The 17,055-nt window shown below is 46.6% G+C and overlaps 1 protein-coding gene across 11 annotated transcripts in view; it reads right to left on the bottom strand.

The window, feature by feature from the left end:
* The window catches only part of LPP (LIM domain containing preferred translocation partner in lipoma), a 726,282-nt gene extending 712,238 nt beyond the window's left edge, over window positions 1-14,044 (bottom strand). For 2 of the 11 annotated variants that reach the window (XM_063807418.1, XM_009446998.5), the window contains exon 1: window positions 12,847-13,102. The gene's annotated coding sequence lies outside the window, so the exon portion shown is untranslated. Of the gene's footprint in view, window positions 1-12,617; window positions 12,698-12,846; window positions 13,103-13,504 lie in introns of those variants that run through there. The other 9 variants (XM_063807419.1, XM_009446999.5, XM_063807420.1 and 6 more) reach the window with 7 other exon arrangements.
* Between the last annotated feature and the right edge of the window lie 3,011 nt (window positions 14,045-17,055).

Genomic DNA, 17,055 nt, shown 5'->3' with positions numbered 1-17,055 from the left:
TCAAGTCATCATTTATTACTTCATATATGTTATTCATTCATTCATTCATTCATATGTTCATTCAATAAACATTTATTAAATTATTTATAACATCCCAGGATTTGCAGCAGATGCTGTGGATATGAATATGAACAAAAGCTAGAGCCTGACTCACAGATCTGCACAGGCAGGGAACAGGAAGAATCTGGCATTGCGATAATAGAAAACTTAAGTCCTGGTTCAATGTTTAACTTGCTTGGGTTCTGGGCAAATCATTTAACCTTTCCCAGGTTCAAGCTTCTGATTAAACTTGGACAATAATAATAACCATCCGCAGGACTACTGGTATGATTTACCTGTAATTTGTAGGAAAACACATGGTTATCCATAAAGCCCTATAAGAAATGGCAACAGCAAGATAAGTATTATGCTATGTGGATGGCCCATTTTGACCAGGATCCTGCAAGCTGAGCCAGCTACCAATATCTCCCACATAAGTGAGCATTAATCTATTGGCAACGAAATGGTTGTTCCATCATTACTCTGAATGAACTACAGGCCACCATTCTTAGAGCTCAATCATCCATTTTTAACTCTCTCTGCCTTTTGTCTAAAATAATCCTGAGGAGCCAAATGGATAAAGCATTCCCAGATAAGACTGTTATAAGTCTCTTTTCCCAGGAATTAAATTTAAAAAACAAAAAGAAAGAAAGAAGAAGAAGAAAGAAGAAAAAAAAATCAGGGTTGATAGGTCTTAAAGACCTCGCAGAGGAGTTTTCAACCAATGCCTGAACTTTCACGGTAACAGTCCAGTCAGTCACTGCTTGAATATCTCCAGCAATTAGAGATTCAGTAACTCCAGAAAGAGCCATCTCATCTCATTCAGAATTAAGAGATGTCACAGAATCCTTACAAGATAAAAAAGGGTGGAGATCTTCCTTGACAAGCAGTTCTCTCAAAAGCCGTATGTTCCGTCACCCGTCTAAGACACTGGGCAGATGAGATCACCTCAGTGTTACGCTGGACCAGGGCTGTGAACTTTGCACGTGTCATTTTCTTAGGGGCTGAGTTTCCCCTTATGCAAAATGAGAAGACTCTGTGACTTCTATTCTATCTGTGAGTCATCTCTCATATCGACTGCCTCAACCCTAATTCAGTTTTGCTTTATCATTTGCCTGGGCTATTGTAGCAGCTCAGGCAGCTCCTGCTGTCTCTAGCACCCTTGCCTTCAATCCTTCTAGCACACTATAGCTGATTATTTTCTTAAGGCACAGATCCAGTCATCTCATTGATCTACTCAATGCTCCTTCCAGAATGCAGTCTCAACTTCTCAGTACAGCAATAAAGGTTTCTCTCAATGTAGACCCTAACCCATCTCCACAGCCTCTCTACTATGCAGTCCACCTTCATGACTCTAATTTTTCAAGGCACCATGCACTTTCTCACCTCCATGTCTCTATCCATGTTATTTCTCCCACTTAAATATCCTCTATCCCACCAAACAAATTCCCACTTACCCTTCAATGCCCAATCAAATGACAATCTCTTTATCTGAGTTTCCCCAGGTCCCTAGGGAGTTACCATCCAATTAGAGCCATCAGACTTTTTTTTTCCTGACAGACAGAGTCTATTCTGTAACCCCAGCTGGAGTGCAGTGGTATGATCATAGCTCACTGCAGCCTCAAATTCTGGAGCTCAAGGGATCCTCCCGCCTCAGCCTCTTGAGCAGCTAGGACTATAGGCATGCACTACCACACTGGCTAATTTTTTTATTTTTATTTTTTTAGAGATGGGATCTTGCTATATTACCCAGGATGGTCTTGAACTCCGGGCCTCAAGTGATCCTCCTGCCTTGGCCTCCCAAAGTACCGGGATTACAATGTGAGCTACTGCACCTAGCCCCTTCAGGTATTTTTTGCATATACTTCTACATACTGTCTTGATTATTTATGTGACCTCTTGCAAGCAGAGACCACACTGCATTCACGTTTCCATCGTGGAAACCCAGAGTAACATATCACTAATTCTTTCACAGATGCACCTGATACATGATGTCAAATGAATACACAAATGTATCAAATTTATGGAAAGAATGTTATCTTTAGGGTCCTGTCCAGCTGTCACTACTGGAACCCTAGATATTCTCCAGGTAAAGCTATTAAACTATGACCAAGAAGAGAGACTTCCAGGGTGACAATGACCACCTACTGGAACACTGACCTATCTTTCACCTCATTCTAAGAAAAGGTGTCACTTACCTGCCTGGCCAGGGCAGAGTTTGCCTTTCCCATGAGTCAGGGCACACCCAGCCCTGTGGGTGGCAACTCTTTATTGCACTTCCTGAAAATGATTTGTTTTCATACCAAACAAGACAGAAGCTCCAGGTGCCAACCAAGTTATTTTCTTCCTTGAACTAAACAAGAACCATCTTCAGTGGAAATTCACTAGGAAGTACAAGTGCAGATGACTCTGCATAATGGAAATTAATTTCCACTGTGACCTCTTGGCACAGAGTTTAGTAGAGCATTAGGCTTCCACGGTTACAGCTAGAGATCATTATCAAGATGGGCCACTGGATGGAAAATAATAGATTCAGGGACCCAGCTAAAGTACACACATGAACAGGGAACCAATCTTATTTCTTAACTCTCAGTAGCCACATCAATTCAGCTGCCTGCTGCATCCTGGTCTAAGCCTTCCCATCCTTCAATGTCTAACTGAAGGCTCAGCACTTCCAAAAGGCTCCAGCAATTCACAAGTCCATCAGTCCTTCACATGCGCCTCTCCCACGGCACTCTCTTATATTATAGATATACATTAACATGATTTTATCAACCCTCATAAACAGTAAGTGCTTACGATCTTGACATACCCTTCAAACAAACTTAAATTCCACTTCTATAAATGTAGTTTATTCAGCAGACTTTTTTTTTTTTTTTTGGAGACAGAGTCTTGCTCTATTGCCCAGGCTGGAGTGCAGTGGTGCCATCCTGGCTCACTGCAACCTCAGCCTCCTGGGTTCAAGCGATTCTCCTGCCTCAGCCTCCCGAGTAGCTGGGATTACAGGCGCCCACTACCACACCTGGCTAATTTTTTTTTTTTTTTTTTTTGTATATTTAGTAGAGACGAGGTTAAATCATGTTGGCCAGGCTGGTCTCAAACTCCTGACCTCACGTGATCCACCCAACTCAGTCTCCCAAAGTGCTGGGACTACAGGCGTGAGCCACCATGCCTGGCCACTCAGCAGACATTTCTTGAGCACCTAGCACCTCCTCTAACAAAAACAGTGGATGTTTGTTGAGTCCTTGCCTTATGCCTGGCCTTATGCACACTATTTACACTACCTCACTCAATATTCACCTATAAGTAGGGTGACCATATAATGTACCCTCCGAATCAGGACACCTATGAGAGTAAAAAGGAACACTATTGATACCACTGAAGTCCTCTGCAAGTTGACAGTTGGGCTGCTGGGTGGTGGCCTGAGTAATTAAGGGACACTAACAATGGCTTCAGCAGGAAGGGTGCATGCTGGAGGCAGGTCAAAGCATCCTCCTTTAAGGTCAGTGACCCTGCCCTGTCCTGATCCTCATGCTTATCCAGCCCATGAAAGGTTCCCACACAAGTTTCTGAAGAAGACCTGGTTTCACCTTCAACACCAGCTTTCCATTTGAACTACAGAGGGATCTCCAGCTATGATGCAAAGTCACAACACAAGCAATTACAACAGTAGAAGCAGACCCTCCACGGGTAACAGATACAAACAGTGCAAACAAAACCCAAGAGAAGGTGGGATGGTGGCAGTGGAAGAAGGGACACTGCACAGCCATCCACTGGTGACAAATCAGCGCACAACCTGGAAATGCCCGTGAATGTCTGTGGCACTCATCCCACTTTTGCAGGCACACTATACTCAACTGTGGTGACCTCATTAATAAGAGATCTAAAAATGAATACGTGGAGAAACCAAATAGTGCCTGTGACCACCAAGGGAGCACCCTGTATTAAACAGCACAGCGAGGACTTGAACTATGAGTTGTCTAGGTCTAAATCCTTTGAGCCCCACAAGCAGAGTAAGGTGTCATCACTGTGTGCCAGATGCCCCGCTGGGCACCGAGAATCGGACACATGTACAGACTGCATTACCACTGACAAAGCGCCATCACAGAAATGCCCCTGATTCTCACAAATGCATTGTGATATATCACAGGATCTCCATTGAAAGGTAATTTAGGCTCAGGGATGTTCCAGAACTTGTTCAAGATCACAGGGCTTGTGGTTAGCCCAAACACAGGTCTTTGTTTTCCCTACACCAAAAATCACCGGTATTGCCAAAATGATCCAGTATGGTGAAGCCCAGATCTTTGAACTCCCTGGTCCCAAATCTGATTTTTAGTCTTGCCTTCCAAAGCCTTGAATATAGTCAGCTAATGCTACTAATTAGTACTAGTGAAATAATAATAACTACTTCTCACCTATGTAAAGGGCTTGCAGGGATGTTCACATCAACTATGCTCATTTGCAAAAGTTAAGGAACAAGACAGGAGTTTTGGAGAAGGGGGTTTGATTCTCACTCTGCCACTTAAGGCCCTGCACCCCAGTTAGGAAAGTTTTATGACCCTTGAACTCTTGACCAATATCTGCAAGATAAGACTGATCTAGCCAACTTGTCTCTTGCATTATATTTGGGAACAAAGTAATAAAAATGATTATAAAATGTATTTGCTACATTAAAAGTGCTATGAAGGCTATGAAATACTCATGGTTTCTGTGAGATACATTGTGATGGGCAGGTTCAATAGGGAAGACAAACACAGGAGGATCTACCTTGTAATGGATCTAAAACTATTGCCTAAAAACTTTTAGGCAAGCAAAAATAAGTAAATATTAGTGGAGAATGGTAGAGATCAGGGGCAGGGAGCTGTCAAAAGCAAGGAACCTTGATATTAGCATGGAAGCATAGCTTGGTTCTCACAAACTAGCATCAATGGCAGCCATCCATGGCAGTTACATAAATAAATCGCCAGACCACACACACTCAAACTGAACCGTCTTAATCTGATTGCTTTCTAAGTATGAAGCACAAGTTTCAAGCCTAAGATACCATAATTTCCAAGTTACATCCTCTCCTAAAATTCTCCAAAGCAGAGAAACCCCTAGTGGAGGGTGGAGTGGGGAAGGAAGGTGTGAGGTACAGCAGAAATCGAGAATGAAAAATACCTGGAAACAGGGCTGGCCTAGGAGTAAAGGCTGTGACCCAACTCCACTTCAGCTGACAAGGGTGTGATTGAGCAACTCTGTCCCTTTTCTGGGGCCTCAGTTTCCTCATCTGTATAACAAGGGATCAGCTCACTCTGGCCAAGAAGGCCCCAGTCCACGCTTGGCTGGCAGCTTGCTGCTTCTCCTGTTGACTACAAACTTTGGTGTACATTAAAAAAATTCTTTTCCCCAGCCAAGATGGATAAGCTGTCAAACAATTAGAAGGACAAAAGTAGGAATTAAGCTACCTGATATTATTCTAGCAGCAAACAGTTTCTGGAATCCATTTTTCCCTCTGTACGCTGCTGACCTGATACAGGCCCATTTCTCCTGTCCTGGAACACTTCAGCAGCCTTCTAAGCTGGGACTCTGCCTCTGGTCTTAACCTGCCCTCAGTCTGCCACCAGAGCTCTTTGAAATACAGATCCAACAAGGCCCTCCTTTGTTCAAAATATAATAATAATAAAAGCCTTCCTGCTCCCTCCCACCTCTGCCATCATCCTTAGCTTGGCCCATCAGCTCTTTATCAACTAACCCTCCCTAGCCAGCCCCATCTCCCACAGTGATCTCCAAACACACATTTATATTCCTCAAATACTTTTAGGCCTCAGGCCTGTGCACATACACCAAGGTCCCTATGGCTAGAAAGCTCTTCCACTCTTATCCACCATGTAAACTCCTATTCACTTCTCAAAACCCAACCAAATGTCTTCTTTTCCATAGGCATTCACCAGTTCTTCTAGATGATTGGTCACTCCTTTCTCCATGTTCCCATTAGCCCTTTGCTCATTACTTTATTAGAGCCTTAGCATCTTCTCTTTCAGTTTCTTTCCTATGATAGAAGGAAGACTCTGGAAGGCAGAGCCTATCTCAGTTTTCTTTGTAACCAGTATCTAGCATTTCTGCCTGGCATACAGTAATCACTTTGTACACAAGTACCGAACTCAATACATGAAATTGAGTTGTATCTGATCACAGATACGGGTGGGTTGGAAGGGTTAAGGAGTCTGGAAATTGCTTCATGGCACAAGGTAGATTTTGATATTGATCCTAGAATCACAGGTTTACAACAGGCAGAGACAGAAAGGCTGGAAACTCCAGGTAGAGAAAACAGCATAAGAAAAGGCATGGATTAAGAAAACAGAGGGCTGGGCACAGTGGTTCACTCCTGTAATCCCAGCACTTTGGGAGGCCAAGGCCAGCGGATCACCTGAGGTCAGGAGTTCAAGACCAGCCTGGCCAACATGGTGAAACCCCATCTCCACAAAAATACAAAAATTAGCCAGGCGTGACGGCAGGCACCTGTAATCCCAGCTACTTGGGAGGCTGAGGTAGGAGAATCGCTGGAACCTGGGAGGCGGAGGTTGCAGTGAGCCGAGATCGCACCATTGCACTACAGCCTGGGCAACAAGAGTAAAACTCCATCTCAAGGCTGAGCGTGGTGGCTCATGCCTGTAATCCCAGCACTTTGGGAGGCCGAGGCAGGTGGATCACGAGGTCAGGAGTTCAAGACCGCCTGGCCAACATGGTGAAACTCCGTCTCTATTAAAAATACAAAAATTAGCCGGGAGTGGTGGCGGGCACCTGTAATCCCAGCTACTTGGGAGGCTGAGGTAGGAGAATCATTTGAACCCAGGGGGTGGAGGTTGCAGTGAGCCAAGATTGCGCCACTGCACTCCAGCTTGTGTGACAAAGTGTGACTGTGTCTCAAAACAAACAAACAAACCAAACAAACAAAAAAATACTCTGTCTCAAAAGAGAAGAAAACAGAGGAATGTTCAAGACCACCTGTCTGTGTGAGGGAAAAGTGAAAGAGCAGTTGCAACTGCAATTACCCTTGGCATAGTTAATCTCACAACCCTCAGCTCTACACTCCCAGTCCCTCAATCTTCACTCTGCTGGCAGGACTGCCCAATGCCACCTGTGCCAGCAACAACTGGCTCAAGATTCTGGGGCAGTAAAAACAGTCCCGCTCCCCCATGATTGCTATCCTGTGGCTGCAGTGAACTATTTTACTCCCTCTCTTCATCAAGCAAGTATTTCTGGCGTGCCTACCATGTGTCAGGCACTCTTCTGGGCATTGGGAATACAGCCATCAACAAGCAGACATCACTGCAATCCTCAAGCAGCTTATTTTAAAGTGGAGAGGAGGCAGACACACAAATATGTAAGATGAAGTGGTGATGCATGCTTATTTGTGTCCATAAACATTGTTCATTCACCAAACAGCTACTGAACATCCTGGGGTCTGTCTCCTCTCACAACACAATAAACAGATTATTAATGCTTTTATCTGTGAGTGGCCAAAATGTAGATGACCCATCTGACTCAGGTAGGTGATAGGAAGGATTGTAGGTGTTCCCTCAGAGCCCTGAGCCAGAAAGCTTTCCTAGAGGACGCAGAAGCTATATGGTTCAGCACCAGAGAACATATAGCACCGTTACCGGAGCCGTGAGATCAAAGGTAATGACTGAGTTCAAGACTGTCACTTCCCCACTCTGTTACTTTATGACCCTAACTGCCTTTCTACAAGAATAAATCACATCCTTATCACAACAAGGGACTGGGGAAGGGAGCTCTGTTGAAAGAGGCAGATGATTTGCTAGAGAGGCTTAGTCCTTTCCAGTTAGGTTTGGGGAGAGACGACACCCAAGGTAGCATCTTAAGAGAGAAAAAGGGGCTAGAACAGCACCAGTGTGGGACTGAGAAGCCCGTTTGTCCATGTGAATCCTCAACTGTGACCCCACTAGGGCCCCACGAATGTGGGCTGAATTAAATTCCAGGGAAGAACACAGACAAGCAATGTCGATTTGAGCTTTTCATGCATGTGGGCATAGAAAAGAGTGGTGAAGAGGCTATAAGAATCAGGCAGAAGTTTGAATGTCTCCTGGCAGTTGTGTAACCTTATTTCACCAAATTCATTTTCTCATCTGCGAAATGAGACTGGTAATCAAAAAACCTACTTTAATGAATCAATATGAGAATTACATAACAGGTGGTAAGCATTTGAAAATATTTCAAAATTATATTACTATTAAAAAAGAATGATAGGAAAGGAAACATTTTCCAGCCTCAACTCTGTGGTTTACCTGCTTCCAAACATTAATCCCTACAGCTACCTACAGCTACCTATCCACCTACCAATCTCACTGATGTGACCAACATTTAGAATGCACCAGCCTTTTTCTCCAAGCCTCCAGGCAGCCTACAGCAGACTTCCACAACACACTTGAAATCCTTCCACCCTTCCCCTTGCCCTCAGGTTCTCCGCCTCATATGTTCCCTCAAGCCAACAGATTTTCACCCAGATACTAGCTTCCTGCATGCATCAACATGATTATATCTTCCCCTTCCTCACTCTACTAAGTTTCTTCTAGCAAAGCACAGCCCTCCAAAGCCAGATTCCAGGAAAAGTCCCACCCACCAATGAACATACTCAGCTTGGAGCCTCTAATCGCGGCCCAGGGTCAAAGTCCCAGGTTCACTCAGAGTAAAAGTGGTACTATGCCTCCTGCATTACCATCCAAATAACTACTCCCACAGAGATGACTCTAGAGACCCTACCCAGCCTTATTGTCCTGTGAATCTCTACAGAACCACTTAACAGCCCCTATCGACATTAATTTAAACCTTACTTATTACAAAGTAAAGGCCCTCTTCTTTCTCCATTTTCCGTGGTCCTCTTCACGGCTGGCCTTTCAAAACACAGTCTGGAGAATAAAGCAGCTTCTCCCTGCTTCTGCATCTGCTACTATCTTGCTAATAGGTCCTTCTCTCACCTGTCCTTCTTCCACCTGGACAACTCCTACTCATTCCTAGAGGTTCAGCTCAGATACCCCCCTCTCTATAGTGGTTTCCCTGAGGGTGAGCCTTCTCGGTGAAGAGCAGCCAAAACTTACCCTGTAAAAGCACTTAATACACGGACATGCCCCACTCCACCTTTTTCCCTCCCCCTCACACACACCACACACTTGTGTGCTCCTCAAAGGCAGGGACCATGTACACCTCATCTTTGTACGCTCAGGGCCAAGCCAGTTTCTGGTTCACCGTAAGCAGGCTCCAACCCCGGGTTTTACCTGCTACCTGCCATTTTCTATCTCCCTGTCTTTTTTCTGCTTAATGCAGCAAATATCTGTGCTAAGGGGGCTACACAGTTCTTATGAGTTACACTCTGCCCGTGTACAAAATCTCCATCATCCAGCATCTTCAGCATAGTTCTGAAATCAAATCCGATCTAACTCTTGCCCCATTCCCAATTAACCCAGACTGGCTCAACAGCAGGGTAAAGTCACACGTCATCACCAAGAAGCAAAAGTTCTGGGTTGTAATTTTGAACACATCTCTAATTAGCTATATGACCTTGGGCAAGGCTTAAAATAAAGGTGACAGCAGCAGTAGGCCTCATTCTCAGGGGACCTTTGAGATTCAAATGGAATATCTGATTGGAAAGTGTTTTATAAAGTGCAAAGCACTGTACATTCATAAAGGACATAATTAACAATTTTATCAAATTTAAGCCATCAACTATAAGATGTGCCATTACCAACTTAGGATGAAAAACAACTGCACAACTATGGTACATTGTAATAAGACAACCACATTTCAGTGATATTAAAATGTGAAAAAAGTGTGTTTTACAATTGATTCGATACAACGTATTTGTCTCAATAAAATATAGGAATCTGCTATAAAATTTTCATATTTGCCAATGGTACGTAATAGGTATTCAGTAACCTATGTCGAGTAAATGAACAAGAACCAATTGATAATATTATTTTTCTTGGGGGGGCGCAGCAGAGGAAATGGAGTCTCACTCTGTCACCCAGGCTAGAGTGCAATGGTGCAATCTCGGCTCACTGCAACCTCCTCTTCCCAGGTTCAAGTGATTCTCCTGCCGCAGCCTCCCAAGCAGCTGGTACTACTGGCACATGCCACCACACCCGGCTAATTTTTGTATTTTTAGTAGAGACGGGGTTTCACGATGTTGGCCAGGCTGTCTTAAACTCCTGACCTCAGGTGATCCACCTGCCTCGAGCCTCCCAAAGTGCTGGCATTACAGGCTTGAGCCATCGTGCCCAGCCAATAATATTCTTAGGCCAAATTATTACCTCTCTCATTGGAATTGGGCAGCAGGGGGCTTCTCGATGCCAGTACCTCCCCTCTAAATCATGTCTCAGCCTGCTCAAAACCCTCAAATGATGACTTTAAGATATATCCAAACTCCTTAGCCTGGCATTTTTAAGCCCCTTTATAACCAAGTTTCCTCTCCCGTCCATCATTTCCTGGAACTGTCTTCACCAGAATGTGTCACTCTAAGAAAGATCCTACTCAAGTCCCAGCCACAGCAATCAGCTCATCAGCTCAGCTTCTCCTCCCTCTGCGTACACTCAAAACCAACTCTAGACCCATGCTGCTTACAGAGAGCCTGCCTCTGGGGGGACTGCCAGACCCTAAGGCCCAGGCTTTTATCCCTACCATTCAGAATAGGTAATCCCCTCTGGAGCCTACATTCTAGACTATAAAGTTTTGGGTGTTGGGGTTGGGGGCTGCATTGTAGAAATTAAATGCAAAAATACACACTCTCCTTTATTTGTTGTTGTTGTTTTTTGTTGTTTTTGAGAGGCAGTCTCCCTCTGTCGCCCAGGCTAGAGTGCAGTGGTGTGATCTCAACTCACTGCAACCTCTGCCTCCCGGGTTCAAGCGATTCTCCTGCCTCAGCCTCCCGAGTAGCTGGGACTACAGTTCCCCGCCACCACGCCCGGCTAATTTTTTGTATTTTTAGTAGAGACAGGGTTTTGCCATGTTGCCCAGGCTGGTTTCTAACTCCTGAGCTCAGGCAATCCGCCCGCCTTGGCCTCCCAAAGTGCTGGGATTACAGAAGTGAGCCACCGTGCCTGGCCCACACACTTTTTCCTTTAACTGCCCCCTGGTGCTGGCAGGAACTGTGCAAGCAGAAAAACTGGTGACGAAGTGGAGAAAACCGTATTGGATGTCCTAACCCCCCACTGTCCGCCATTATTGACCATAGGCTCTAGGTCTAGCACCCACCTTTGTGGACCTTTACCTATTCTTCTATCTATAAGAGTTGAGGAAGGGGGAGGATGGGAGAGGGAGCTAGATGCTTTGTAAAGGTGCCTAGCCACACTTTCCCCTTCTTCACTTTAGGCTTTCTTAAAATGCACATGTGCAGGGAAAGGTAAGCCATGAAGTCATCAACACCTTAGTGAGAGTGAATTTTACAGGAAAGGCAAGACATTTAGTAAAAGGGGAAGGAATGGAAAGAGAAAGGGGACTGGAAACACAGTTAAGTGAGTTTGGTACCAGCAAAAGCCCCAGAGAAGACCCTGAGTTCTCGCTAGTTGTTTTGTGTTGGGGGAGGGAAAGCAGTGGATCCCTTCTAAGGGAAGGGAAGCCAGAGAGATTTTTCAGTTCTCCTGCGACTCCGAGGTTCCAAAGACTCTGCCCTGTCCAAGCACCCAGGCACAATTCCACTGATTAGCTCATCTCATATCACAACCTCTCCCATCCCCAACCCCTTGCCTCCAACTAAAGAATATTTATCCTTTCATCTCCATTTCCCACACTACTTAGTCTTCTCTGGCCCACGGTTCCCTCGAAGAGATGTCTTCCTCCAAGCCGCTAGCTGGCTTCAGGAAACTCCTCAACCTCCAAAAACCCCATTCAGTGCAGGACTCTCCAAAAGGCCGTCCCAGGGACCAGAAAATCAAACCCCCTCCCTGGAACTTCCTTTAACTTTGTCCACGCCTTTGCTCCAGCACTTAGCATTTCCTACCCTAGGCCAGGTTTCACTCCGAGGTTCAACTGAGTTCCTTGAGGGCAACGTCCAACACACCCAGCACAGGGTCTGCCACACACAGGGTGCTAGAGAAATGCTTAGAGAAAGGGAACTTAAGTCCGGAGCCAACTATTTGAATTATGGTTTGGCCTCTAGCAAATAACTTCCGGGCGACCCTCCTTCTCTCTGGGCCTCAGCTGCCCCAACTGTAAAATGGGAGGACTTGGAGGACTGGGTCTAGGCCCTTTCCGCTGTGACAACTGTGATTCCGCGAAAGCTCTAAGCGGATGGGCGTGGCCCCGCCCCCTGGGCGCCCAGAAAAGTCCGGGCAGGGGGCGCGCAAGGCTCCAACCCCGCCTAGCCTGGGGTCGACGCTTTCGGAAAAACTCTGGGTCCCCCTCCCCCATGGCGTGCACCCCGTGATTGGGCCGCGGCCGGCACTTCCGCACAGCGGGCCAGGCCAGAGCAGGGCTCGCGCCCCGCGCTCTTGCCACCCCGGAGGCGCTCGCGCCGGGGGAGGGCTGGGGGTTCCCGAGGCGCCCGCGGGCGGAGGGTGAGGGGAAGGAAGGATTTGCAACAATACCTCAGGGAGGAGGCAGCCGGGGCAGCGGCGGTGGTGGTGGCGGCGGCGGCGGCGGCTGGAGGCGGAGGCAGAGGCAGAGGAGGAGGTGCCCGGGCACTCCCCCTCCCATTGTCCCCAGCCCCGGACAGGCCCGGCCCCGCGCCCCACACTGGCCTCCTCCAGCGCGCCGCCCGCGCCCAGCGCCCCACGCCCCGCGCCCCGCGCCCCGGGCCGTGCAGCCAGCCCTTACCTTGCAGCGCCCGGCTGTCTCCCGATCGCTAAAGCTACTTATCCCGGGAAAGCTCGCGCGGGACCCGGGAACGAACCCACAGACAAAAAGTGAAACTTCGGCAGGGCTGGAGCGGCTGCTGGTTGGTGCCTTTCCCCCTCCTTCCTCCCCACCGTCCCCACCCCCTCCCCTTGGTCTCCCGTGCGGTGCCCTGAGCGCTGGAGGCTGACGTCAGGGGCCTGAATTCCTGACTTTGCCTGCACGCATTTGTCCATGTAAGGTATGGGAAGGCGTGTGCCCGCGAAGCCGCCGCGCAGAGCTCGCCTGGCGGGGGAGGGGAAACCCGCAGCCGGCAGTGGCTTTGCCAAAAGGTGGGCGCACTGAGGGCATTGCATTTCCTGGGAGGAAGAGGAGGAGACGCGGGAATGCAGGGAGCTTGCAAAGGAGGAAGGGAAAGAGGGAGATGTGGAGACTTTGCCCCAGCTAGAGGAAGAGGAAGGAGACGTAGGAGGAAGCGGCCGCGTCAGGGGGCTCCTGGAAAATGGAAAAGCCTGCGTCTACTATTAAGGCGTCAAATTAGGGCACTGAGCTTGAGTGGAAGAGATCCAGCCATGAAATCCCCTTCCAAGATTTTCCTCGTGAGCCCCGCCCTGGATTCCCAGCAAGACTCAAAACTTACAAGGTGTCAGAGCTGGCAAAGACCAACTTCCAACCCGTCCGCTTGGCACGTGAGGAAACTGAAGCTCTCGGAAGAGAAATGACTTGTACAGGGTCGTCACTCAGCAGATCGAGGAGCGGGCCCAGGCGCTCTGCCTCCCACTTGGGTTCCCGCCTCCAGGAAGGGCCCTGGCTCCCTTTTAGCCCTGAGCCTTGAAGCAGGTTAGATGCCCGCGAGCTGTGCGGACCACCCAGTGATTTCTACTGCTCTTGGCCCAGAGCCAGTTCCTGGAAGGTCCTGGTTGACAGCGAGCCCTGAATATCAATGACAATCAGTTGCTTCAGGGCAACTTCCTCTGTCCTGTGCTCAAATAAATGAATCCCTGGAGTTTAACGTTTACTTCTGAGCCCCGCCCAGAAAGCTTGCTCTGTGCTTATAGCTTCAAAAAAGTCTGCGAACGAGATGAACTGGTTTGAATACAGACAAGCCTGTCATTGGAAGTTTTGAGTTGGATTTTTCTTTCCCCTCTGACATCTGTAAGGGTGAACGACGATGAGAACCACCACTTACTGTGTTAGGGGATTATGACGTGCAGCAGCCATGGCCAGGAAAGCACTCCATACCCTGAGACTTCCTTTCCTTGCACTTCTCTCCTATTAATATCTAAAGTAATCCCTCACGTTAGCACATAATGAAAGCAGTCTCTCACCCGGCTATTGCATCTTCAGGTGAGTTAGATAGGACAGAGCGTAGTCCCCCCTTTACACTTCAGACAAAAACTTAAGAAACGTTACTCGCCCAACACAAAACAACTGACTGACCAAGCACCTGTCTTCCCCTCCTCCCATCCAGGTCTCCTGACTAATCCCTTCATCTTTCCATACCTGGCCCTGACCTCTAGCAGGACCTAATTCCATTCATAACTGTTGAGAGTACACCATGAGCTACTGATTCATAAAAACTCCAAAAAGTGGTTCTTCTGAGGATGGACTTTAGTGGGATTCTTTTGACCAGGAATTAAGGAAATAATGTAAAAACACATGTTATTGGATTTATTAAGCACCTTCCTTGTGCTTAATAAGTGTTTGAATTCAGACATTTCAGGGGTAAGACTACTTAACCTCTGTGTTCCTCTCAACTATCTAATGTACACATACAAAAATATGAACATGGCTGGGCGCGGTGGCTTACACCTGTAATTCCAGCACTTTGGGACGCCGAGGCGGGCAAATCACCTGAGGTCAGGAGCTCGAGCCAGCCTGGCCAACATGGCAAAACCCCGTCTCTACCAAAAATACAAAAAACTAGCTGGGCGTGGTGGCGAGCGCCTGTAATCCCAGGTATTCCGGAAGCTGAGGCAGGAGAATTGCTTGAACCCGGGAGGCAAAGGTTTTAGTGAGCCGAGATTGCGCCACTGCACTCCAGCCTGGGGGACAGAGCAAGACTGTTGTCAAAAAAAAAAATATATATATATATATATTATATATATATAAATATATACACACACACATATATATACACATATATATACACATATATATATATGAAGGCAGTAACAGAGAGATAAGGTTGAGAATAACCACCCATTCCACAGACTAATAAAGAATTTATCTCTTTGCAACTAACATAGTTTGAAATGGGAGATACGGGCTCTTGGAGAGATTTTTTTCTGGGGTTCTGAAAAGCTCAGATCCTATCAAAACACAATCCACTCACTCAAACATTTCAGCATACTCACATTCTGAGTACTACTGTTTAGTATGAAAAGAATTCCAATGTTACATGAAGTAAAAATGGATTATCTCAATCCTCATGGAATATAACGGGACTTGACCAGCATTTCCTTTTTTTTTTTTCCTTCAGTAACTCACTTATAAGGAATAATAGGGTCCTAATGAGGATTAAGATTTAATAAGGTGTAATTAGAGTTGTTCATTTCTTCCATCATATACATTATAAGAGTACTGTGCTGGATCCAGAAATGCTACTAATTGTGTCGAAACTGTTGTATGGGTGTGTTGGGGAAGTCACTGTGTTTCTCCTCCTGAAATGTTTATGAATTGCTCAGGTGAGCATGGTGAGCATGGTGTTAGCATGAACATCATATAAAGTTAACTACAAAAGATAATTCTGACTCATGAGGAACTTCCCAGGAGTACAACCACCCAAGTCATAATCTGGATGCTTAGTGAACTGCATACAGTGCTGTCGTCAGTGCTAACCCTACCAAAAGCCTCATTCCCATTGACTGTTCTGGTTTCTTTCGTACTCTTACTTTTCTCAACCTCCTGTTACAACTTTCTATGTGCAGGCGCTTGCATGAAATGGAAAGGTTGTATGAATTTGCACTCAGTGGTAGAAAAATACTGGTTTACCAATTCAGAGGCTAAAACACAGAATTTCAGGTGTAGTGTGGGGTCGTTTGGTCCAAGGATAGCACACTGGTGGCCTAAAGGCTACCAGCAGCATTTTCATGGGTTCAGTAATGGCATAAAAGACTTTTAGGCAAGCTGGGCTTGGGTCCTGCCTTTCGTTTGCATCCATTACAGTCCTGTACGCGTGGCCTTTGTGTAGCTCATGCCAGTCCTTATTTGGAGTGCTGGGCGATATTTTAAGGAGTTTTCATATACATTTCACTTCACTCTCACAAGACCCCTTCTGAGGTTGGCATTATTATTTTTTTACTTTATCCATGAAGAAACCAAAGCCCAGGGAGTTTAAGTACTAGCTCTGTGTTAAGAGCTGAGTAAGCTCTTTTTTTTTTTTCTTTTTTTGAGGTGGAGTCTTGCTCTGTCGCCCAGGCTGGAGTGCAGTGATGCGATCTCTGCTCACTTCAAGCTCCACCTCCTGGGTTCACACCATTCTCCTGCCTCAGCCTCCTGAGTAGCTGGGACTACAGGCATTTGCCACCACGACCGGCTAATTTTTTTTTTTTTTTTTTTTTTTTTTTTGTATTTTTAGTAGAGATGGGGTTTCACCAGGTTAGCCAGGCTGGTCTCGATCTCCTGACCTCGTGATCTGCCCTCCTCGGCCTCCCAAAGTGCTGGGATTACAGGCATGAGCCACTGCGCCCGGCCCCAAGCTGAGTAAGCTCTTACTCAGCTGAGGGTAGGTAAGCTAAGATTCCACGCTGATCCCTGGCAACCTGGCACCTTGCTCACCCACTGTTGAGTGACCATCTGCTCTCAGTTTGAACACTCAAGCGTAGGGAACTTATGATCTCCTACAGCTGAGCAAGAGGAAAAGTTCTGAAGAGGCTATTAGAAAAATAATAAGAATAAGAGGGCCATGGGTGATAGAAGGTAAATACCCATCTGCTGTTGCCTCTGAGAGCCTAAAACCTATCAGGCCAAATGCCTCTAGTATGGTTTGCACGGACCTTCATAATTTGGCACCTACTTGTCCCTTCAGCCTCATTTCTTCCAGGCCTTTATGTGCCCCCACCCTCCACCCTCCTTCTAGTAGTTTTCCAAGCACATCTTACCTCTCCCTGCTTATCTCTGTTTGCATAGCTTCCCTTTTCCCTCGGGAGTCCTCAGCCTTCTCTTTCAGATAACTTCAAGTGATGGGGC

The sequence above is a fragment of the Pan troglodytes genome, chromosome 2 (genome assembly GCF_028858775.2).
Source record: "Pan troglodytes isolate AG18354 chromosome 2, NHGRI_mPanTro3-v2.0_pri, whole genome shotgun sequence".
NCBI lineage: Eukaryota > Metazoa > Chordata > Mammalia > Primates > Hominidae > Pan > Pan troglodytes.
This window is presented reverse-complemented; position numbering and strand designations above follow the sequence as displayed.